At 34.2% G+C, this 24,706-nt stretch overlaps 1 pseudogene; it reads right to left on the bottom strand.

The window, feature by feature from the left end:
- Positions 1-5,954: 5,954 nt before the first annotated feature.
- LOC149551712 (C4-beta,C20-epoxidase-like) lies at positions 5,955-24,706 on the bottom strand (annotated as a pseudogene).

A 24,706-nucleotide genomic window follows, 5' to 3' on the forward strand; every position in this document is an offset into this window, starting at 1 on the left:
AATAAGAACAAATTATAGACAAACTCAGTAAAAGAAGGAACCAATCATCAACATATATCAGGTTCACTCGACACATGAAGGAACACTTGGTCAACACTAGAACTCGATAGAACTAGTAGAATGAACCAAAAAAGTGCAGGATAGCAAGGCAACCTAGGATACACCTACATCACCTTATAGGATTGGTTGGTTACAAGATGAACATGCGTTGGAAGTGAATGAGTGATGTCTCATTGATTTTCAAATTGGACAGTATGTTGATCAAGTGCTATGTGATGTTGTGGACATGAGTAGTTGTCATATATTACTTGGTAGACCTTGGTAGTATATTATAGGGTGGTACATGATTGTGTCAAGAATGTTTTTAAAATTGAGAAAGGTGGTAGGAAGTTTTTAGTGACTCCTTTGTAGAATGAAGAACTCAAAAAAAGGAACCTAAGTTTTGGTAACCAAGTTCAACTAAAGGATTCTGAAAGGGTTAGAGATCAGTATAGAAAATAGACCTATGGAAAACCAAAAAAAGATGAAAAGAAGTAGAGAAAATAGTTGATTATTGGTCGGAGTGGTTGGTAGAAGTGGAACAGAGTAAATAATGTACAAGTTGAAGACGTGGAGGACATGTATGTGAAGAACCAATTTAGTGTTTATGTGTTGAATCCCAGAAGATGTTCTTCCATTTACTAAGAACATCTTTTTGCACTTGGGGAGTTTGATGTAGGATCATCCTTGGGTAGCTTGCAATCTTGGATGTTGCAGTGGTTTTGACTTTGGAGTTGGAGAACCTAGTCAAAGAAGGGATGTTTCTTGGTCATTATTAGGATAGTTCCTAGTTGCAGTGTTGACTGAAGTACTCAATCACTAAAGGAGCTCATTGAAGCTTGTGGTGCTCAATTGTTCTTTGTATGTAGTGTTGATCAAGGAACTTAACAAGTGAAGGAGCTCAACAATGCTTGTAGGACCTTAGTCATCATACTTTCTCAGTGATTCTTGGCTCACTTGGTGAGCTTGCTAATGTTCAGTTGTGAGGTTTTTTGAATGGTGTTCTTGCAATTTGATCAAGTTGACTTTGTGCATTTAATGTGCATAGTGTATGATTGTGATGTTGATCAATTGTAGGAATGTGTATGGACCTATTTGAGTCTTGGTTATTTTTTCTAGGTGTATTTAATAGTTTTTGTAAGTTGACTTATGGTATATTGGGTTTATTAGGGTTCTAGATGATTTTATTTGTAATAGGTCAACTTTTGGTTGTATAAGTATTTAACGAGGGTTTGGGTAGAGTTGTGAGAGGATTAAGTTAGTGATTTTGAGATTAGAGATTTAAAATTGAGATCTATAGTTGTGAAATTTTACGTAGAGCTATTAGTTGTGGCTGAAGAAGCAAGGAGATTTCTTGGTGGCTTGTGAGCACAAGTTTAGATCTTTCTTGGTGTTTCTACTAGATTGTTGTTGTGTTATAGATCTGGACTAGCTAGGGTTTGGTTGGATCTTAATGGATCTTATATAATTATTACTTTCTTCTTATTTGGTTGTAACTGAGAAGGTGTCAAATCCTGGCACATTTCATGTAATTCATTATTTTATGAATAAAGACTCGAGATTGGTATCAGATCTTGTATATTATGTTGTGTTTCTACATGTTGTTATTGTTGGGAACTAGCTCACCTCCAATGGGGGTTCATATGGTTCTGGAATACATCATCATGTCTCCCAAGTTTCCATGAAATAAACTACAATTCATTCAAGGAGAGCATAAATTTGTCCTTGAGTTTTTTGTGATTGATAATTTTCCATATAGAGTGGATTGAAACCCAATGCCAATATCATTTTTGTTTTTACTAGTTCAAATTATTCTATAAGGATAATTGAGAGAATAATAATTTCAATAATGATAAGGTCTATCATTAGATCATGTTATTTTTCTCATCCTCATTTTCCATATCTTCATCTTGATTAGAGTCTGTCATGTAATGTGTAGGTGATAAAGGGAAATATTGTATATCGCTTCTAAGAGGTTTGAAATCATCCATTTCATTCCATACTTCCTTTGTAATTTTCTCTATTAACTATGAGGCCACTAAATATATTAGTTCTTCTACCATCCTTTCCATACTATTTGATGAATATGAATATTGTTTTCCTTGAAGTTTATGATTAGGGACAAGTTTAGGTCATGCCAATAATTTCATTTCTAGAATCTTTAGAGATTTGAGAGTGACTATTTCACTATCATTCTTGATTTTGATCATAATATCATTAACACAAGTAAACTATATGTTATGTCAATGATTTATGCTACACAACCATTAGTAACTTTTTATTCATAGAGGTTTTTAGAATAGACTACAATTGCAACTTTATTTAACAAAGGAATTATTATTTTTAATTATGTCTTTCTCTTTAAGAATTTCATACATTTATTGCATGAATTTGGCTCTCTTATTTATATATTCATTTTAATTTACAAATTTAATTATGTGTGATCAATATATTTTTACTTTTAAAACTTTTTTCGCTTCTCTATTTTTATTTCTATAGGTATAGTTTTTCAATTCCTAGCTAGATATATGCATCCATAGCTGCAAATCCCACAAGCTATGTGGTTATATCTAGCTCCATTTTGTGGTGGGTGTTGGCACAGTGACTATATCCCTGATGAGATCACTCTCCACTAGTAGTACATGTTTTTGATGTGATGGAAAATTTTATTTGGTATTAGAGTGGGAGCTAGAAAAAATAGTACTTTTATTTGTAGGTAAAACATATCAAAATGTGAAATAATGGAGTTTTCAACATTTTCTCTCCTTATGTCACATAATTATTTTGAATGAAAGCCAAACATTTTGGTTATGCACAAAAGTAAAGGATTGCATCAACCATTTATGGCATTAGAGGTTGGACTTGATTCTACATCAAATAAAGACTAAGGTCATGTTGTTTTCACATGAGTCTTACCTATATTTTCTCTTAAAGAATTTCATTTATTTTATTCTTTATTTCTTATTTTTGCAAGTAATATTTTTCAATTCCTAGCTAGATCTATGAAACCATAGCTACAAAATTCTACAAATGTCAACATGACTGGCATAAAATAATATTTGATGCACTAATTATCAATAGTATTAGAAAATAATGATAAAAACTTATAAAAAGGGACAAGATTTACAAGGAACTTACCTTGTGTGCATTATGTATTTTGTAGGTATTTGGTAGATTTTTTTAGTTATTGAGACATGTGCATAAGAATATGTGTTCTATCATGTGTGATACGCTACTCCTTACTAACATTCTCCTTATAATAAGGGGTTACTTAATGGCTTTGTTAAGCAATATGGATGCCACTACAAGATTATGGGATATCTTGTTGAATGTATAATTTCACTCTATTTACATTATGATCCTTGCCAATATCCATCTATTATTCCATCTCTTCTTGATTTGAGTAGATAGAATCTGAATCCCCAACCTTCTGATGAACTACTTGTAGGAAATAATTATGTTTGTCTATAACTAATTTGGATTGTACTTTTCTTTTGGATAAGGGAGATTGATGAAATTTATGACTAAAGTCATTATGGGTGCACCTTAGTGTATTGTGGTAAAAATCATGGCATATACCACACACATTATACAGATATTTAATTAAGAAATCTTGTTTCCATTTTCCAAATTTAGGTTTCATAGCCATGTGAGTTGGAATTGTCAAGGAGTACACAAAATCTAATAGGTTTGGAAGGATCTCATATCATACTTTAAGAATATCCCTAATTCATTTGTCTTTATTTCTATTAGGTGAAGTTCCTTATATTTTAATACAATTGATTTAAGTTGAATCCAAAATGGGGGAAACCTAGTTTGGAATTGGTCTTATTTAAGATTGGAAACCAAGGTTAAATGCATTAATTAAGTCATTCTAGGACCCAAAATTAACTTTGTACACATTATATCTCTCTAATCTAAATTTAAAGAGTACTAAAATAATTCCTTCAAGTTGGTCTATGTTAAAAAAGTAGCAAAACGCCTAACTGTTTCAAATAAAATATTTTGAAGATTAAGAATGTCTAAAGTCTATTTCTATAATTCACAAAGAAAGTATACTATTAAATGTGGTCATTAATTTTTTACTATACTTGATCCTAGGAGACTGTTAATTCTATGGAGCTTTATCTATGTAGACCCAACTATTTTTTTAGGTGGACCTTCTTTCAGTGCACTTCTTCCCTTTTATCCTCCTTGCATCTCCATTGAAGAGTAAGCTTGATCTTTTTCCCTCCATAACTTATATGCCCCTTCTTCTTTCTCTTTGATCTTTTCTTCTTATATTTTCCTTTCCATATAGAAAATTATAGATATATAGATTCTTTTGTTCCTTATTAGAGGGTGAGTCCTTTGTATTCTTTGGATTAAAGGGAGCGTTATTTTTTCCAATATCTCCAAATGCATCATTACGATGAACATTGGAATGTAAAACAAATGTCCCTTGTGGATTCAATAGTTCATTGAGTACAAAGGTCGTAGACATATTTCCTTGTAAAGACCCATCTACATGGCCAATTTCATGAAGACTTGTAATGCTTTTGTATGAAGCATGCAAACCATTCAAGACATTTTAATATAAGGGAGATGTATTTTTCTCATATCAGATAATTCTCCATTATGATGGTCATTAGGATCTATACAAATATTCCTTACAGGTTTGAAAGAAGTGAGTGCAAAGTTCATAGGCATGTTTCTTTTTTAAGACCCATCTTTGTGGTCAATTTCATTAAGATTGTTTAACATTTTATAAGCACCATGCAAAACATTTTGTGTTGCAAGTGTGAGCTTGTCCATCAATAAACCACCATAAACCATTTTTTTGTACTTCACGAACACTTAAGATATCATGAGGACATCTACATTCCTATATGATTTGAGATATTTGGTGGCATTAGAGTAAAATCAATCCATTAACCCATAATCTATTTCAGTTTTCTTGTCCTCAAAGGAAAATATCAAAGACCTTGTTGTCCTTATTTAAGTTCCTTTGATATGAATAGAAGGATTTCTAGTTGGGTCTATTAATTTTGTACCTTGATGTATTTGTGTGTGGAGTAGAATGATGTCATTCTCATGATGCCTAGTGGGTATGTTGATTGAAATAATTGGCCAGATGTCTTCTTTTGTCTTTCTCCCTAAATCTATGTTCTGACCATTGATAATTTTAAAATTGTTTACCCACCTAGGGTCATCCAGCATTGCTAGAGCCTATTGTTTTCTAAGATTGCTAATTTTATATTTATATTATTATTTTTTATGCTTTTATATAATTATATAAGTAAACTTTAATTATTATAATACACAATACATGAATGAAAAATAAATTGAACTTAAAGCAATAAATAATATAGCACTAAAGTAGAAGAATGAATGATTTAAAGTGTTGGCATGGAGTCAAAGTAGGCTAGCAAATGTGAAGTTATTGGGTTGGTGATTCATTTATTTATGGACATCCACCAAAATATCACACTTAACATATACATCTAAATAAGACTACTCCAAAATTTTGTGCATGTAGCAAATACTATAAATTCATTGTGTATAACAAATGAGTAAATTTCTTCTATTTATTAAACTATATTCTTGAGAACACAAAGTTGTTTACACTTATATTTAAAATTATACCCACATACAAACATTATAAATGATATCATTTATTAATGCATTTTAAATATTTCTCTATTTATTTTTCATCTCATTATACAATCTATTCACATTCTTTTGTCTCATATCTTATTAAGAAAATAATGTCAAATATCATAAATAAAATAAAAACCAAATTAAAACTAAAATATTAACAATTAATCCAAAAACATATATTATACTATTTATTAATATGTAAACACACAAACAACCAATAAAATTGTACATTCCATTCATATAATTAATAATAATTATCTAATTTTTAAAAACTCTTAATTACTAAAAGGAGATCCTTCCAATCTATCTTTTACATAGTCCTTGAAAATAAATGATTTATAATGGCATGGATGGTGATCATCTATGAGCTCCTCTGGAACTAGTACCTCCTTTTCTTGAGGAAAATCCCAAAAGAGAGCCACAGAAAGTCAAGGCTCCCTCCCTTCATAAGCTACATGGTGCTTTACACTCCAAAATCTATCATTGCTCCATATCTACAAGCAAATAAAGAATATCACAATTTATCTTAAAAAAGAATGTCACCATTTATCTTAAAATTTTCTCTAGAAACAAATATGGAATTACATTACCTTTAAAGTGTCACCCATAAAAATAGTGAATAATGAAGCTATAGGTTTTACCCTAAACCATTCACCTTTTGTGGAGCACATTCCAAGTCCACCCACTTGGTCATTATATATAATTGTAATCAAGCTCCAATCAGTGTGCTCCTTTAGAATTATATTAGTGGTACCCCTTGATTTTTCACTCTTTGAGAAATAATTTAGATTAAGAAAAGCTTCACATTCGAAAAAATCAATGTAGAGATATTTTCCAAGACCCAAACCTTGAAGGATAAGTTTTATCAAGGAATTTTCTAGATCATCTAACTTGGAACTGAATGTTCTTAGGATGTCACTACACAACACGCAACAATAGTTTAAATAATTATATGTTAATCTACCATATTTTAATGTTATGGAGAAGACCAACATGAACAAATTCATTTTATACAAGATTGTTATTTTTTATCTAGAGTTATATAATTAAATCATTTTGTAAACAAAGACATTAAGAAATAGGTGAGATGGTTTAGTGTCTGAAAGATTTCTAATGGGTGGTATAACAGTTATTAATTTATTATTTATAGTTGATATAAAATTACTAGTTTAATATATAATTGTCACTTTAAGGTTATTTTTACAAATGATCACTGCTCATAATTGAATGAAATGTATCCGTTACAAGTACGATGGTTCTTAATGTAGTCCAATTGGTCTCATTTGTTTTGGTATTATTTTTTATATTTAGAAATATAACATGTTGATGATGTTGCATCATATTTGATGATGCGACCTTGAAACCTTAGTTATAAACATGTGGCTAGCCAAATAAGTTGCTATAAAAAATGTAGTAATTTGAAAGTTCCATATAGAATTTTGAGAACTGCCACTTTAGAATGATCAACTACCAAATCATCTCTCCTAAACTAAAACTCTAAAAATAATGACATAATCTCTATGATATTTAAGATCAAAATTAAATTACTAGCTAATAAAAATGTTAAAATAATTTTTTTCTTAGACAACCATCTAGAGCACAACAATAAGTTACCTACCTCTCAAATAAGAGATCTTAGGTTGGAAAGAATTTTTGGTTGCATCAAAAATGAAACAAAGTGTTTGACATACAAGAATTCAAGATTTCCTTGTGACCATAGCTTTTGTGCATATTGTTGAAGTGAATTAGATGTTGGTACTATAGGAAAAGACATGATATCACAAGGCAAAAGACCGAAGGTTTTAAAATACCCATCTCCACTAGAGGGAACACAAACTGCTCTTTCTTTGACTTGGGGAGGAAGTTTAAAAACATGTCTAGAGACTAAATCCACACTATTTAGGAGTTCCTCTTCCACTCCATGGTTGACAAAATGGAAAGCTCCCCATTGTTGGGATGCTTCTTTTACTTGATTGCACAACCTTTGAAGATCAGGATCACTTTCTTCCAACTCTGATTATTTGAAAACTTATCTGAACTACTTGTTAGGAATAAAGTGTCTCAACCTTGGATAATTCCTATTCTTATTATTTGTTTTGTAAAATGTATTTCTTGCAAATAATGTTGATGTGTTGGTATCTTGAATTGTGTATAAGGAGATCATTGCTAAAATGGTTATGATGGATTCCTATGACACGTAAGAGCTATGTCAGGAAGATTCAATGACAGGTGAAGACATGTGGCAACTGATAAATTTGATTAATGTACACTCTACCCCAATAGTGGGGTTTGAGGCATCACCCCAAATTTTTTTTGGGGGTTCCTATTTTCTCAGAGAATGGTAAAACCCTAATACGGTTACCTTTAGGAGTAGCCCTAAAGTGAAGTGCATGTTATAAGAATTTTTAGGGTTGCGAAGAGAAGGGATGCAAAAAAGTGTATTGTTGGTATTGTGAGTTGCTACTAGAGTCTTCTGTGGTTGCTATTGAACTTGCATTACAATTGTATTGTAACCTTGTGTTGAAGATATTACATTGTGTAGGTTCTGGAGGGGTGGGGTTGTTTTACCAAAAGGTTTTTCCCCACCGAAAAATCTTTGTGTTATGTGTTTCTTTCTCTATCTATTTTCTTTATGCTTGGTTGGCTGAAATATTGTTGTTTACATGATATTGAATATGTAAGTGTAGAAAAGATTTTAATAGGATTTTCACCATACTTCTCTTAAGAGATTAATGTAGGAAGCTATTTCCGCACCTGAGTTTCCTTACACTACTAGGGTCATTTTTTATTTGTTGGATGAGATTACTTGTTGTAACATCATTTTTCCACGCTTCTTTGGCTTCTACCAACCAATTTTCTTGTAATATTAAAAGGGCACACAATAAGGCTTCATCTTTTTCATCCTTTCTAGAAAGTGCATCAGACACAATATTTTCCTTCCCTTTCTTGTATAGAATTTCAATGTCATATCCCAACATCTTAGTGACCCATTTTTGTTGCTCTACTAAAGATAGTCATTATTCCAAAAAATATTTTAGGCTATCATGATCTATCTTAACCTTGAAGTATCAACCCATTAAATAAGACCTCCATTTTTTAACCGCATGAAGGATTGCTAGCATTTCCTTTTCATAAATAAGTTTCAGTTGGTTTTTACCTTTTAATTGATGACTCTCAAAAGCAATTGGTCTACCTTCTTATATGAGAACTACTCCTATTCCATTTATAGAAGCATCAATTCTACAATGAATTCCTTGGTGAAGTTTGGAGTGGCAAGCATTGGAGTTGTACATATAGCCTTCTTCAATTGCTCAAATGCTACATTAGCATATTCATTCCAATGAAAAGAATCTTTCTTTAATAGAGTGGTGAGGGGTGCTACTATATGACTATAATTCTTCACAAATCTTCTATAGTACCCTATCATTCTCAAGAAACCCCTTAGCTTCTTAATGGTTTTTGGAATAGGTCATTCCATGATAGCCTTAATTTTGTTCGGGTCCACCTTTACTCCATGTGAAATTATGTGTCCCAAAAACCCCACCTCCTTAAGACCAAAAGCACACTTGGATGGCTTAGCATAGAGTTGATGATCTTAGAGTAATTGTAATGCTTGATCTTCATGCTAAAAAATTTCTTCCCAAGTCTTGCTATAAATTAATATATCATCAAAAAACACTAACAGAAACTTTCTCAAGAACTTAAAAATAGAATTCATCAAACTTTGGAATGTAGATAGTGCATTGGTAAGACTAAATGACATTACTAAAAATTCATAATGACCCTCGCGATTTTGAAATGTTGTTTTTATATCTTCCTCCTTAATCTAAATTTGGTGATGACCCGATCTAAGATCTGTTGAAATAATGGGTGTTGCACACATTGCATAATATTGTTATATTTTATTTTTTTTATTTTTTATTATGTAATGTTGTACTTAGATGGACGTGCAACATGTAAAGATTCCCATAGAATATTCTTGATGAGCTGTATTGTAACATTGTGAAAATATTTTATATAATTATTTAATATTGGGGAAAAGAATTAAATGCCTAATATTAAATGGGGGGTCAGTGGGTTAGGTAGCACATGGTTTTAGCACATGGTTTATGTAATACCACTTGGTGGTTTTGTGGGACTTGCTACTATATAAGAAGCCACAAGGGTAGTTTTTGTATAGAGAAAAGAGAGAGTGACAAGGAGAAGACAAAAAGGCAAGAGTCAAGCGGGACAAGGCTTGACAGGTTAGCCAAGGGAGCATTTGTGAAGGTTGGAAGCATGGCATGGGATGTGTGGATTCATGCTTGTTCACATAGTTTGCTCGGTTGTGGCTATGGCCATGAAGGCTTCCATGGTTGTATGGCAATGGCATTTTTTGCTGAATAATACATGGTGATGGATGCTTTTGGAGGCTGGGTTTTTCCCTCAATGAGGGTTTCCCAGGGTATATCTTGTGTCACAATTTTGTGGGTATGTTGTCTATTCTCTTGCATGTGGATTTTAATTTCGTGATTATTTCAGATCTATTATGGGTTATGTGGAAACGGTTATATTCTTTATTGCCAAGTTTTCTTACAAGTGGTATCAGAGCTATGGTTTTATTATTGTAACCCTAGATTGAATCCATGGGAATGCATGAGAGGATAAAAGGAAAGGGCAAGATATATGAGTTTTTTTTATTGCAGATCTGAGGGTTTTGGGTTTGCTGTTATGATGGGATGTTAAAAGATTTGGGCATGTGAAATTGTTGGACAAAAGAGTTTTTCGGATGTTTCATTTAAATGAGGGTTTTGGGAGGTAGCATGTAGAAATGACCTCCTGGGTAAAAACAAACCTCACCATTGGATCCAGGTCGACATTTCCATAAATTTTGATATATAATATGCCCTAGTTTGGCCATGTTCAGAGGAAATGAAAGAGTTTTTTAGTTTCAGCCCATGATGGCCGTCAAATTTAATCCCGTCAGAATTTTCGTCACTGAAAAAATAAAAAATGAAAAATCGTACTAAAAATGGTAAAAAGACTGTCTTAGTAAAATGGCCATAACTTTCTCTCATAATATCGGATTTCGGAGGTCTTACAAGCATTGGAAAGCTAATTCAGAGCACTACAAGATGGTATAGGTTTGGTTCTATGATTTTGATATTTTGTCAGATTTTGAGAGCCCTAAAGTCAGATGTTATTTATTTTGAGCACAGATTGGGGCATAACTTGGGCATACAGAGTCGGATTTTGAACTTCGAGTAGTCAACAGAAAGCTCTTGGAGAGCTCTACACATTGGTTTAGATTTGGTGTAGGTTTGGCATGATTTATTTGTTGATATATTGATCTGAACAGTTTATAGGTATATTTTGACTATGGTAACATTGTGAGTTTATGGCATTAGAGATTTAAGTTTTGATGTCATTGTATACTCAGTTCATATTTCAGATTGGTCTCATGATGATATGGTTATCAGTGTTTGGTTTGGATATGCATGATGACTTGTTGGGTCTACAAGTTGTGCAGTGTTGTAAGTAGTCTATACTTACAGGTTGCATTTATAGCTTGGTTATGGATTGTCTTTGCCCATTGATCTTTCATTATTGATGCATATTTAGATTGGTGGCTTGGATTTGGGTTGTCTATGCCCTAAGTCACATGATTTACTATTTTCTTCATGTAGAAGGGATGAGATGTTGTTACCAAGTACAGTCATGGTGGAGGATTGTGGTTGACTATTTTATGCTGACAGGTTGAATATATTGAGAGCCAGATGCTCGGTTCATGGATGTGATCATGGTGTCATGGATTTTGGCATGACATGATTGGTTATACAGGTACATCCTTGATGTTCATTAGCTTGGATTTTCTGATTTGGTTATGGTGGTATATCTTCTTGGTTGAGGATCATGGTTATTTGGTTTCTTTTGAGGAGCTCATGATGTGCACTTTGAGTTCTTTGATGGTTTGATGCCTTGCTTGATTCTCATGGTTAGAGGATGGGTTTTCATCATGATGTCATGGATAGCTTTGATACACGGTTTAGTGGGATCTTGTGACAGTGATGGGGTGACAATGCAGGATTAGTTCCTGGTTTGGTTTATATCTTCTTGGTTTGGAGGAGATGGATTTTATGATGCCATAGGTGACTTGGTACCATGGTTGAGTGGGAGTTTTTTTTTGGCATTGATATATTTATTGAGTGTTTGCAGATGTTGGAGGTTTGTCTTAGATCCTGTTGCTACAGAAGCATCTTTGACATTTGCATGGTGCACTTGTTATCTTCATGGTGTATGAAGATGGTTAGATCTTGAGGACTCATGGATTTCTTGGTTATCTTCATGGTGTATGGAGATGGTTCTTCCAGGTATGTGGAGATGGTTTTCTTCATGGTGTATGGAGATGGTTGCATCTTGAGGACTCACAGAGTTCTTGGCAAAGGTGTGGTTTATGCTTTTATTTGGCATGTTATCCTTGATGTGAGGATGGTTTCATTATTATGTCATGGTATACTCTTGATACACGTTTAGAGTTGTGACATGTTATGGTGTGTTCATGTGGAGCATGTTATCTCTTTAGTTGAGATGGTAAGATCATGTTGTCATGTTTATGTTCCTGAGGCCATGGTTGGAACTTTGACATTGATCTTGGTTTAGTTTCTTGGTATTGAGTACACTGATCATAAGCTGGATACTTCATGATATTGCTATGTTGCATTTGGAGTTGGCATAAATTGATTGGTTACAGGTGCTCATGGATACTTAGAGATGGTGGTGACGCTGATTTCTCTTAGATTAGAGAAGTATTTGTTGGGATGGTTGATGGCTTCAGTAGGAAGTCCGAGGGGCAGTCACCTGATATGGACTTGAGAGGAGATTGTTCTTAGATGAGTCTTGGTTGGAGACTTGGGTATCTTGATGAGCATTCTCATTCCCCACTCTTGGTCTACTCGGCAGTTTTCTACTTGAGAGGTATAGCCCATTGTTTCTCTCAGTTGCACTATATTTATGCTTGTCTTTCATGGATATGGATCTTGAGCTATGGTACATGAGTTAGTTTTGGAGGGTTCATTTGAGAGATGGTTTAGCATTGGTTATCTCCATGTGCATATGTTGTTATGCTGGTTGAGTTTGGGAGATGGTTTTACATTGGACATTTTTCCTTGGTTTAGGAATGGTTTGTTGAGTTTGATCTTCTTGTGAGAGGCTTACATCCATGATTAGCTATATGGTATGGTTTGGGTGTTGTTGAGGCTTCTTGTTGGGGTTTTATGGAGGAGATCATACTTGCATAGTTTACATCTAGAGGTGTGTGTAGAAGGACATGATACAGGTTATGATTTGCATGGTTTCTCTGGTCTTGGTTATCTTCTTGGATGTTTAGTTTTGACTAGATTGGATTTGAGATTGGTTAGAGATTGTGATCACTGGTTTGTGCTCATGTTTGTCATGTGAGAGAGAGATGACATGGTTATTTCTTTATCTCTTTCCTTTGTTGTTTGTGGAGAATTTGAGAGACTATTGGAGACTTGTTATGAGAGTTATTCTTGTAGGATATTGGATTATGTATTATGGATGTCCTTGATACTACATGGATTCACTTTTTTGAGATGTTGTGAGTGGATTGGTTATAGATTTGACATTATCTTTTGCAGTGGGAGCTTCTTGGTATATATGTGGCAGGTATTGCTCTTGAGGCTTGTGATTGCAGGTTATAGATTGGATATGTCGGTGATATGAGATTCACTTGTTATACCTTTGAGGTATGGATAGTTGGATGGGTTTGGCACTTGTTGTGGGTGCTATTTCAGCTATGGATATTTTGACAACTACGGATACATGTGATTACCTTTGGATCGGGTTATTGTGCTTGGAATTTTAGTTGGTATAGGATTTTATGATCTTCTAATGCGACAGGTTGGGTGGTTTTCTCTTTGGATGGCTTCTATGTATGTCCAGTGGGAGTGGCATAATAGGAGGTGAGATCATTCATGTTCGAGATGCTAGATACTTTGATTTTGTTACGAGTACCAGGATGGAGCACTTGGTGTATTTTGATCCATGATGGTGGATGTGCTAGGAGGGATTGTTCCCTTGTTCATTTGTGTGGCTACGGATTGACCCTATGCAATGTATACAACAAGTGGGAGATTGTTGAAATAATGGGTGTTGCACACATTGCATAATATTGTTATATTTTATTATGTAATGTTGTACCTAGATGGACGTGCAAAATGTAAAGGTTCCCATAGAATATTTTTGATGAGCTGTATTGTAACATTGTGAAAATATTTTATATAATTATTTAATATTGGGGAAAAGAATTAAATGCCCAATATTAAATGGGGGGTCAGTGGGTTAGGTAGCACATGGTTTATGTAATACCACTTGGTGGTTTTGTGGGACTTGATACTATATAAGAAGCCACAAGGGTAGTTTTTGTATAGAGAAAAGAGAGAGTGACAAGGAGAAGACAAAAAGGCAAGAGTCGAGCGGGACAAGGCTTGACAGGTTAGCCAAGGGAGCATTTGTGAAGGTTGGAAGCATGACATGGGATGTGTGGATTCATGCTTGTTCACATAGTTTGTTCGGTTGTGGCTATGGCCATGAAGGCTTCCATGGTTGTATGGCAATGGTATTTTTTGTTGAATAATACATGGTGATCGATGCTTTTGGAGGCTGGGTTTTTCCCTCAATGAGGGTTTCCCAAGGTATATCTTGTGTCACAATTTTGTGGGTATGTTGTCTATTCTCTTGCATGTGGATTTTAATTTCATGATTATTTTAGATCTATTATGGGTTATGTGGAAACGGTTATATTCTTTATTGCCAAGTTTCCTTACAAGATCTAACTTGGTAAAATACATAGCTCCATTTAATTCAACTAGAAGATCATCGATGACTGGAATAAGAAACTTATCTTTAATGGTGTACTTGCTGATCACTCTATAATCTAGACACATGTGCCAAGTTTCATCCTTTTTAAAAACCATCACAATAGGTGAGGAGTAAGCACTTTGGTTATGCTTGATAATTCCTACCTCTAGCATTTCTTCAACAATTTTTTATATCTCACTTTTGTGTATGTGTGTGTACCTATAAGGCCTGATGTTTGGTGGTTGGCTTCCTAGAACTAGTTGTATGGCATGGTCATGATCCCTCTTAGGAGGAAGTCCTTTAGGCATATCTCCAAGAATCACAGAGTGATGATCAATTATGGCTTGTAAATCTAGATGAGTAAGAGCATTAGATTGAGAGACTTGTAATGAGCATAGCTAGGCCACAAATCCATCCACTCCTTTCTTAAGAAATTTTTGCATTTGATGAGAGCTTACCATTTGTGGGTATTTTTCCTCCAATCCCCTAAGCTCCACTAACTTTCCTTTTGATTGAAATTGCATGAATAGTGTAAGAATTTGGTATAGCTCTAATACCATGTAAGAATTTTCCTAAGGGAAAAATTCACCTAGGAACTAAGAACTCAAACACAAGCACAACTGTAGACCAAAAAAGGATATGATCAATTAATCAGAGTATGTCCTAATACATTGCTCTGCTCAATATTTGATGTGATGTGCAAACACACTAGGAGTGCCTATATATGAAGGCCTCTTAGGAAGCACCTAGAATGTCTCTAGAAAGAACTAGGAGATAAGATAAGCATCATGACAACTAAGCACACAGCTTATCCAACATTCTAGATGATTAGATAAGAATGACAAGGGTGTAGACACCATGTGCTTAATTAGTGTGCTAACTCCTATGTTGTAGACAAAATGTGCATAAAAGAGGTGCGGACTCCTATGTTGTCAACATGACAACTCACAAGAGTACACATACTCCTAGGTGGCTAATAAATAAATAATAAAATAATAAAAAATATCCATTAACCTAAGTAAACTTAAGTGTAATAAGTAAATACTTATTTACACCAACACCCCCCCTTAAGTGCAACTTAGGGGAATGCCCTTAAGTTTACGAAATTTATGATGCAATGCATAATGGGTCCTGGCTACTAGGCCATGTTAGGTAGCCATGTACATAATGAAGATGCAAATCTCTCATAATGCAGGGAAAGAGGGAAAACCTCATGTGAAAAACCCTCCCCCAAAAAGAGAGATGAAAGAGGATGCATGGATGGATGGAATAATCAAGACCCTCCGATTACGACATACATCCAGTATATACAAGAGAGAAAAAGGAGTAGGACAAAATCCCCTTAAGAGGAAAAAGTCCCCCCCAAAAAAGAGAAGAAGGAGACAAGGTAATCCCCCCCTTTAAAAGTAGTGTGCCACTCAATGAATAATGCTCCAATGTAGAAGTTGATCCACAACATCTAAATGATGTTCCTCCCCTTTGGAAGAAACAGATGCAAGGGTATCTATGAGATGCATCCCCTGTATGGAGAAGGAATATCTATGATGACTGTTGTCTTTGAAACCTATCCAAAAGTCCCTATGTCGATACTGATGATGGCTTCCTCCAAAACTGCTAAAGAGAAGTGTAGATCAAACAAGGAGTGTGAGTGGATAACCTGTTTCAAGGAACCAACAGTCTTCTCAAATGTCAAAGAGACCTCCTGTGGATGTTGTAAAGAAGAATCCACAATCATGCCAACTTGGAAAGATTGATCATGTGGAGCATGGACTTCAGGGTTAGAGTGGGCCCTTGCAACAACTATAGAAGAATCCTCAGCAAAGAGAAGTGATAGATCATCATAAAAGTCTCCCATATCCGTTGTGTGTGACTCCAAGAACAGAGTTGAAATGTCTGGCAACAAATCATCACCTCGAAGACCATGTGTACCCTACAGTGCTGAAGTACATGAATCTGTCACTACAAAAAAAGAAGAAGTATCCACCTCAAATAGAAGACAAATGTCATCAAGAATGTCTTCCACATCTTCAATGTAAGACTCCATGAATAGACCTACAAGGGCGAGAAGGAAGTCTTTGAATGAAAGTAATGTAGGAAGACATAAAGGGTCCTATTGCACTACATCATAAGCATCTATTGTTGAAACTGAAGTAGTAGGAGCAACAGAAGTAGGAGGTGTGATCTCATCTGGAGTTGAAGAAACCATAGCTAGAGTGACTGGATGGAGAATGTTCTCTAGAGATGGAGGATCACAAGGATCTCCATATGCTTCCCAAATAGACAGCTAAATATCATAAGGTAAATGTGCCAATCTAAGAGGAGCAAAAGATTCCTTACTCGTAATTTTACATAGAAATTGATTAAGGTTGATAATATATGTCCAAATAAAATGTGGTGGAAATGTATAGAGATAAGGAAGCAATTATGGATGTTCTCTTAGATGATCAACTACCAAAGTACTCCATTTGTGATAGTTCTTTGTTGTCAACTGTGGTCTAATAATAAATTGACAAATCTGACAAGACTCCATGAGATCAATCAATGAACCCCCAAAGAATCAAAGAGAATCAAAGAAACCCCCCAAATGTATGATTTAGGCACTTGGTAGCCACTTGCCAATTTAGGGCCTATTTCTAAAAGTAGTATTTATATCTATTGAACCTATAATATGATTATAAATCTTGAAAGTAGACAAAAAAATATGCACTTTCAAAAAAAATGGAACCTAATTTGGAGTCTAGATGAGCCCATACCAAGCATTTGAAGTGGTAAAAATCAGGATTTGCAAGTTGCAGAAAAATTTAGAAATAGAGATCTCAAACCACCTACACCAATGTGTAGATCACAAAATCCTACCCCAAAACAAAAAAAAAAATTGCTTGCAAAAAGGAGTCCATGTGAGGGAAATATCGTTGTTTGAAAATTATTGTTGCTGTTATTTTTTCTGAATCGTCGTCATGCCTCCAAAAGTCAAATGGCTCTAGATTTTGCCTCAAATGTCCGATTTGGATGAAACAAAATCTGATCTGGGGGTTTTGGGACCTTCTGAATGTGATGCAAATATCTGATTTGCACCAACAAGCTTCAATTTTCACTTGCAAAAAATCTCTCCTATGACCCTATGGCCAAAAAATTTCCAAAAAATAATGCTAATCTGAAAAAAATAATAGAGATGAAGATGAAAAATGCAGATCTAAAAATTAAATGTACATATTTGAAATGATCATACCAATTCTGCAAATCAGTCCTTTGGGTGCTGATTTGCAAAAAAAATCTACCTCACGATCAACTTTAGCCTAGGGTAGCTGAGTTTATAGTCGATCTTCACCAATTCAGTGTTCCAAACGTAATGGCAAGGTCAGATCTAGCTTCTAGATGCACCCTATTTCTGTAGTACTCTAAATTCAGGCTGAGGTGTTGAAGCAATCAATGGTCTTGGACGACTATGTGATGTGAAAATCTCTAAAAGCTCTGAACCATGTAAGAATTTGGTATAGCTCTAATACCATGTAAGAATTTGCCTAAGGGAAAAATTCACCTAGGAACTAAGAACTCAAGCACAAGCACAACTGTAGACCAAAAATGGATATGATCAATTAATTAGAGTATGTCCTAATACATTGCTCTGTTCAATATTTGATGTGATGTGCAAACACACTAGGAGTACCTCTATATAAAAGCCTCTCAGGAATCACCTAGAATATCTCTAGAAAGAACTAGGAGATAAGATAAGCATCATGACAACTAAGCACACACCTTATCCAACATTCTAGATGAGTGGATAAGAATGACAAGGGTGTAGACACCATGTGCTTAATTAGTGTGCTAACTCCTGTGTTGTAGACAACATGTGCATAAAAGAGGTGTAGATTCTTATGTTGTCAACATGACAACTCACAAGAGTATTCATACTCCTAGGTGGCTAATAAGTAAATAATAAAATAATAAAAAATATGCATTAACCTAAGTAAACTTAAGTGTAATAAGTAAATACTTATTTACACCAACAAATAGTTCTTGGAAGTTCATCTCAATCGTTCCCAACGTAGTAAGCCATTGTACTCCCAAAACAATATTTGTTGAACCCATGGATATCACATACATTAGGGTATCAAGTTGATAATCTCCCATGGATAATTTGATGCTATGACACTCCTGAACAACTAACTCTACCCCCATCTGCAATCAAAACCTAAAATTTTGGAGCTGGATATATAAAACAATTTAGAAGAGTTGCCAACTTTTTTTTGATGAAATTAGGAGTACTACCAGAGTCAATCGACACTGTTACTTTCTTCTTCTTTAAGAAACCTAATACATTGAGAGTTTGTGGTGTACTAAAATTTGAAAGTGCTTGAAAAAAAATGATTGGTTGAGAATCATGTGAATCCTCACTTGACTCCCTATCCTCCTCTAATATGGGCTCATCCTCTTCTTCCTCACTTGGACCTTCAATATAGAACAATTTATTTTCACTACATTTATGTCCTCAATTGTAGTTTCTATCACAATTGAAACAAAATCCTTTTGCTCTTTTCTCCTCAATTTGTTGTGGAGTCAACTTAGTAGGTTAAGGAAGATAAGGTGTTGAATAACCTTTTTCTCTTGTCATGTTAGCCCCTTTCTTTCTAGGAATCAAGAACTTCTCCTCTACCTTACGTGCCAATATAAAAGACTCATTTACTAAGCTAGGACTAAACATGTGTACCTCATGTTGAATGTGATCCTTGAGACCACCCAAGAATAAATCATTCAAGTTATCCTTTGTAATTGTATCCACTCTTAAGAATAGGTTTTTGAATTTTTGAATATAATCCTTAACTGATTCGATTTGTTGAAGCTTAGCAAGTTGGCTAAAGAAGTTTTCTATCACACTAGTTTTATATTGTGCTTGGATTTCTTCTATAAAAATTGACCATGATATAGTGAGACCCTTTTTCCTTCTATGAGTACCAAACCAAAGATACCAAATGAATTGATCTAGTTCTAGATATAAGGAAGCCATCGTGACCCTTTTGTCCATATGGGATTTGATGTACCTCAAAAAAATAATCCATTTGATCATTGGCATTGAATTTGCACATATCCACCTTTGCAAAAAAATTCCTAGATCCCATAGGAGTATTAAAATTTGTGTCATTATTAGTCGACTTGAAGGTTTCACCTTGATTGCTTGACAACTCCTTTACTATTTTATTCATATAGGTGCTTAACATGCTTCGTATATCTGATATATCTCCTTGTAGGTCGCACATATCCCTCTTAACCTCTTCCTTGAACTTTCTTATTTCCTCATTGGGAATACCATCCTTTGTTGTGTCCCAATCTTGATCAAAAGATTTCCCTAGTATGGTAGCATCCTTTTTGCCTCTTGTTGGAGGCCTTGTCATGATGGAAACCAATATTTTTAAAATAAATCACACAAATGAAATACGATTTCCCTGATTTTTTAATTTCATTTTTCACTGTAACTTACCAAGGCCAAGATACCCATACTTTGGAAAAATCCAAAAATTGGCAAATTTGCCACCTTGAAAGTGAATTTTCCTAATTTTGTAATAACTTGCTTATTTTTGCTTCAATTTCTCCAAGCTTTGAAATATAGCTCCTCTGCTATGTATTCAAAAACCCAATACAAGTTACACTCCAATTTGGCAAGATGTGAGAGATATTTAGATTTCAATAAATTGTGTAGAAATAGTAATTCTGCAATAATTTTCTCTAATTCCTCTAAATTTTGGACTATAACTTCTTTAAATAGTCTTCAAAGCAAAGTGCAAAAGGGTAAATGACTTAGTGAAGAATAGAGTAGCATTGCAAAATAATTTTTTTTGAAAAATTTGCTAAAATCTAAAAGTTATGCTCTTCCCAAAATAGCAAAAATCTTGCCTCTATGGTGCCAAGATCATGCTTTAATACCACTTGTAATGAAATAACTTGCACAATAGAATAATTAATATGACATATTAAATAAATACTTGATAATAGCTTAGAGTAATAGGCCACTTCAAGGGGGAAACCTCCAAATATCTCCAATGAGAACACACTTCACAATATGATCCTCAAATAAGACTCACAACCTCCTATATGTAAGGCCCCTCCCCTTGTGCCCTATTATAAATTCGTAATAACATGAATATGATTAGAACTAGGAAGAGTAAGGAGATGAGATGACATGTTTCTACCTCCTAGATAAAATGATGGTAAGAAGGTTTAGGATCTAAGTATGTCATGATTGGCATTTTCCTTATCAATAATGAATTTGAGACCTTACTGAGCTATTTTTGTGCTAAGTATCCTATTAAAAATTACATTAGGTTGATAAGCTTAAACCCTATTGAATAAAGGCTTGAGATGACATAACTTAGAAACTATGTCAATAGGTTGATGGGATTTTATGATCCATTAGGATAATTGATCTAGATGGTCATTGTGGAAAGATGAATCAAACACACTCTTGTGTGTACTACTAATAATTACAGACAGAAATTGTGATCAATCTTGGATAAGGGCCTACTTGACAGAACTTGGTATGATGTAAATATAATAAGTCAATTTGTTGTGTGAATGGTATTTGGTGAATATGTTATGGAGGATAATAAGTGAGTTAAAGAATGCAATATATTGGCTGACAAGATATAAAGGAATTTTCTAACGACTGATTTTGAACATATGTAGACATGATTATGCCAGCCTACTAATTACTTGATATAAATATTACACCTTATGATTTTTTATCTTATAATGAAAATGGGATACTTTTAGTAATCACACTATGTTTAATGAAATCAAAGGATACTAGTTGTAATGTTTACATTTTGGTGAATTTCACTTATGATGTGTATTATGACCTAACTCATATGCCTAATGTTCTAATAGTTATGGATTCAATATTTGATCACCACAATAGAAATTGGAATATAATGTGATTTCCAATATTAATTTGATCATAGTAGGAAAGGTTAATGTTGATATGTAGATTTTGATATTTTAATGTTTTAGATGCTTTATATGAAAATGATTAGAAAATAAAGTTGATTAAGATAATTGAGTATGTTAATGCGAATTATTCAATATGAGATTTGTGATGAACCTATATGCATGCATTTTATATGATTTACCATTGGGCTACTAATGTTCAAGTTTAGTGTGAAGGCAATTGAACCATGGAATTTTATTGGGGAAATAAGTCCCAAACATATGTGGACACAATATAGTCAACGCAAATCTTTGGAAGATTCAAAGCCTCGTTGTGATTTGTTTATTTTGTAAATGTAAGTTGCATGTGTGTAGTAAATATATATTCATGAATGAATTAGGGACATGTCATTGTGACATGTAATGTGTTTTAATGTGTCACTTGACACTTGTAAATTATTTATGTGTTGATGACATGTCACCTAGGGTTTTGGTTAAGGCAACACATAACCTTAAACTAAATTCCCTTCAAAAGATTTAATCAAATCCACTTGGAGAGAGAATAGGATGGGTCACCATCAAGGGGAATTTCGAATTCAAAATTGACAAGGACTTTAGAGGGTCAATAGGTGGTCCCAAAGTGCCTTTTATGTGAAAATAAGCCACCCATATGGTAGCATAACATGCTAGGGGACTCAATTTGACCATTTTAGTGCTTAGCTAACCTAGGGGACCCTTTAACCAATGCATTCTTCCACCAATTCGAAATTTGAGTTGTCACATGATTTTAACCTATCTTTCACAATTGGTCAAGGTCCTATGTTTAGAAGGGACAATAGTGTAAGAGAAAGTGGGCTTTATGTTTTTCCAAAAATGGAGATTGTGGGGTTAGAGGTCTTCTTAAGGGAGTTTGGACAAACTAGTGGGTGTTCACCCACTCTCTAAGTTTAGAGATAGCTAGGGTTTTTGGAAAAGAGTCTAAGGAGAAGGGAGTTCTTCATCAACCACCATTTCCTGTAGCTTAGACCAAGGTTGGTGCTCAAACCATGACCATCTTTTGCATTTGCACAATGTTGATGAAAATATGTATTTTTGTTGTGGGTTCATGTATTTTCATTGTGAATCCTTGTATTATGTTGTGATGGTGAAATTGTGATTTGTGTTACATGTATTTTCTTGGTTTCTTTCTTGATCTCTTTACTTTGTTTTGGGATGTGGAATTGTAAATGGGTGTTAAGGCTTCACTCACCCTTGAGAGGGGAGAGATGCCTTGGGTGAAGGGCTTAGTTGGGCTCAATGTTGAAGTTGAGAGATTTCCCTCTTGGAGAGGGTTTTTTTTGTTCATGAAGCCATATGCCTTGTTTGTTATTATAGGAGGTATAAGTGTATTGATGTGATGGGGAGATGTATTTGATAGCCTTGAAGAGGCATTATGCAATTGAAAATTTACATGTGTATATGGATATGACATTCTCCTCTTTGGAGAGGCCACGTTCACCCATTGTTTCATGATTCCAATGGTAAATCATTGTGTTAAACCTTGGAGGGTTTGTAAAGGTAGAGATTGAGTTTTTTATGCATTGTGAAATGTTTGAGTGTAACCCATTTGAGTTTTGTTTCCCCTTCTCGGTGGGTGGATTCATAGATGCCTAGGATGGGAGGTAAGCCTCCATAGTTCTTGTGGTAAATTTTGTTGCAGGTTGTATGCTCAATGGTTCCAAGGGAAAAATCTTGGTATCTCTCATGTTTTGATGAAACAAAAAAGGGATGTAACATTTTTTAATACATTGAGGGGATGGGATTATTCTCCATGTATAGTATAATTGCTTTGTAAAGGGAGGACCTTCTGTTTATGTCCATGAATGCTTGATTTTAAGAGTGAGATTTTCATCCTTATGTGAGTTTTTGAGATGAATGGGTTCATGAATTAAATAAAAAAATGTGGTTATTATCATACTCATTGTATTGTAGGATTCAATGTTATGTATTTATTAGTATTGATATGGAAAACAAATCCATCATAGTAGTTGTAAATGAGTTAAAAGAAGTTCTTGAAAAGGAATAGTCATTACTTTGATGTTCATGTAGTTATTATGTAAATGAAAAGTCTATTTTTAGGTTGATTTATGAATCAAAACTGTGTGTGTGTGTGTGTGTGTGTGTGTGTGTGTGTGTGTGTGTGTGTGTGTGTGTGTGTGTGTGTGTGTGTGTGTGTGTGTGTGTGTGTGTGATTATAGGTTGTTGTTGAGAAGGAGATTTACTATAATAGCTATTTCAATTGAAACTTAAGTGGTGTATATGCATTCTATGTATGAAAACTGCATGTGTATTCAATACAAGTAAATTGTTTTTTTTTTTTTAATATTGAGCATGAAAGAGGTTGACTATTCATTCATTCAATAGTAGCATTATGTGGATTTCATTAATAATGAGAATGAGAGATTCCAAGAGATACTTCGACTATATTTCACAATATTGCTTGGATAATGATGTCGCTTCAAAGATTTAAAATAATCTTGTAAATCAGACATTTACATGGAAACATTGATTAACATTGTACCACCATCACACCAAGACCTATCATAAGATAGCTAATTAAGAGAGAATGAACCAATGGATAATATAGAATATAATCTCATGGAAAAGAACAAGTTGTGGATGTGAACTTCCTAATTCTCTCTTTTTTGTATGCCAACTAAAATAAAAGCAACATAGAGTTAGTCCACAATACATATCAATATAATAATCCAAGAATATTCTTAAGAACCTTATACATAGAAGCAAATAAAGTTAATATCCAATAGACTAACTTGAATAATAATCTATAAAACTAGGTGAGGAGACTAACTTGAGAGTCTCATGAATTGGATTGATCACTTTAGTCACATCAAACAAAAATGATATATCACTTTAGTCAAACCAAGGTTAGTAGAACTGAAATAAGAATCATGTGACAATCTGTATGTATCCATAGTTACAATGGCAATATTAATACTACAAATATATGTATCCCATAAGTGTATCTCCCAAGGGAGCTCAAAACATTATTACAATTATCCTATGTGACTACATAGGTGCCTTTTTGTTTGCAAAGAATAAGAAAGGAATAAGGACAATGGTCCCCACCTCTCAAATCACATCTGCCCTTGACTATGCACTTGAAAAGTGCCTCCTCCACTCTAACATGTGTTGAACCACTTTTGTGCACCTCCACCCAAGAGATGATGCGTAGCCCGAGGAGGGATCTCAT

The sequence above is a fragment of the Cupressus sempervirens genome, chromosome 6 (assembly GCF_028749045.1).
Source record: "Cupressus sempervirens isolate cs-2001-9-10 chromosome 6, ASM2874904v1, whole genome shotgun sequence".
Taxonomy (NCBI): Eukaryota; Viridiplantae; Streptophyta; class Pinopsida; order Cupressales; family Cupressaceae; genus Cupressus; species Cupressus sempervirens.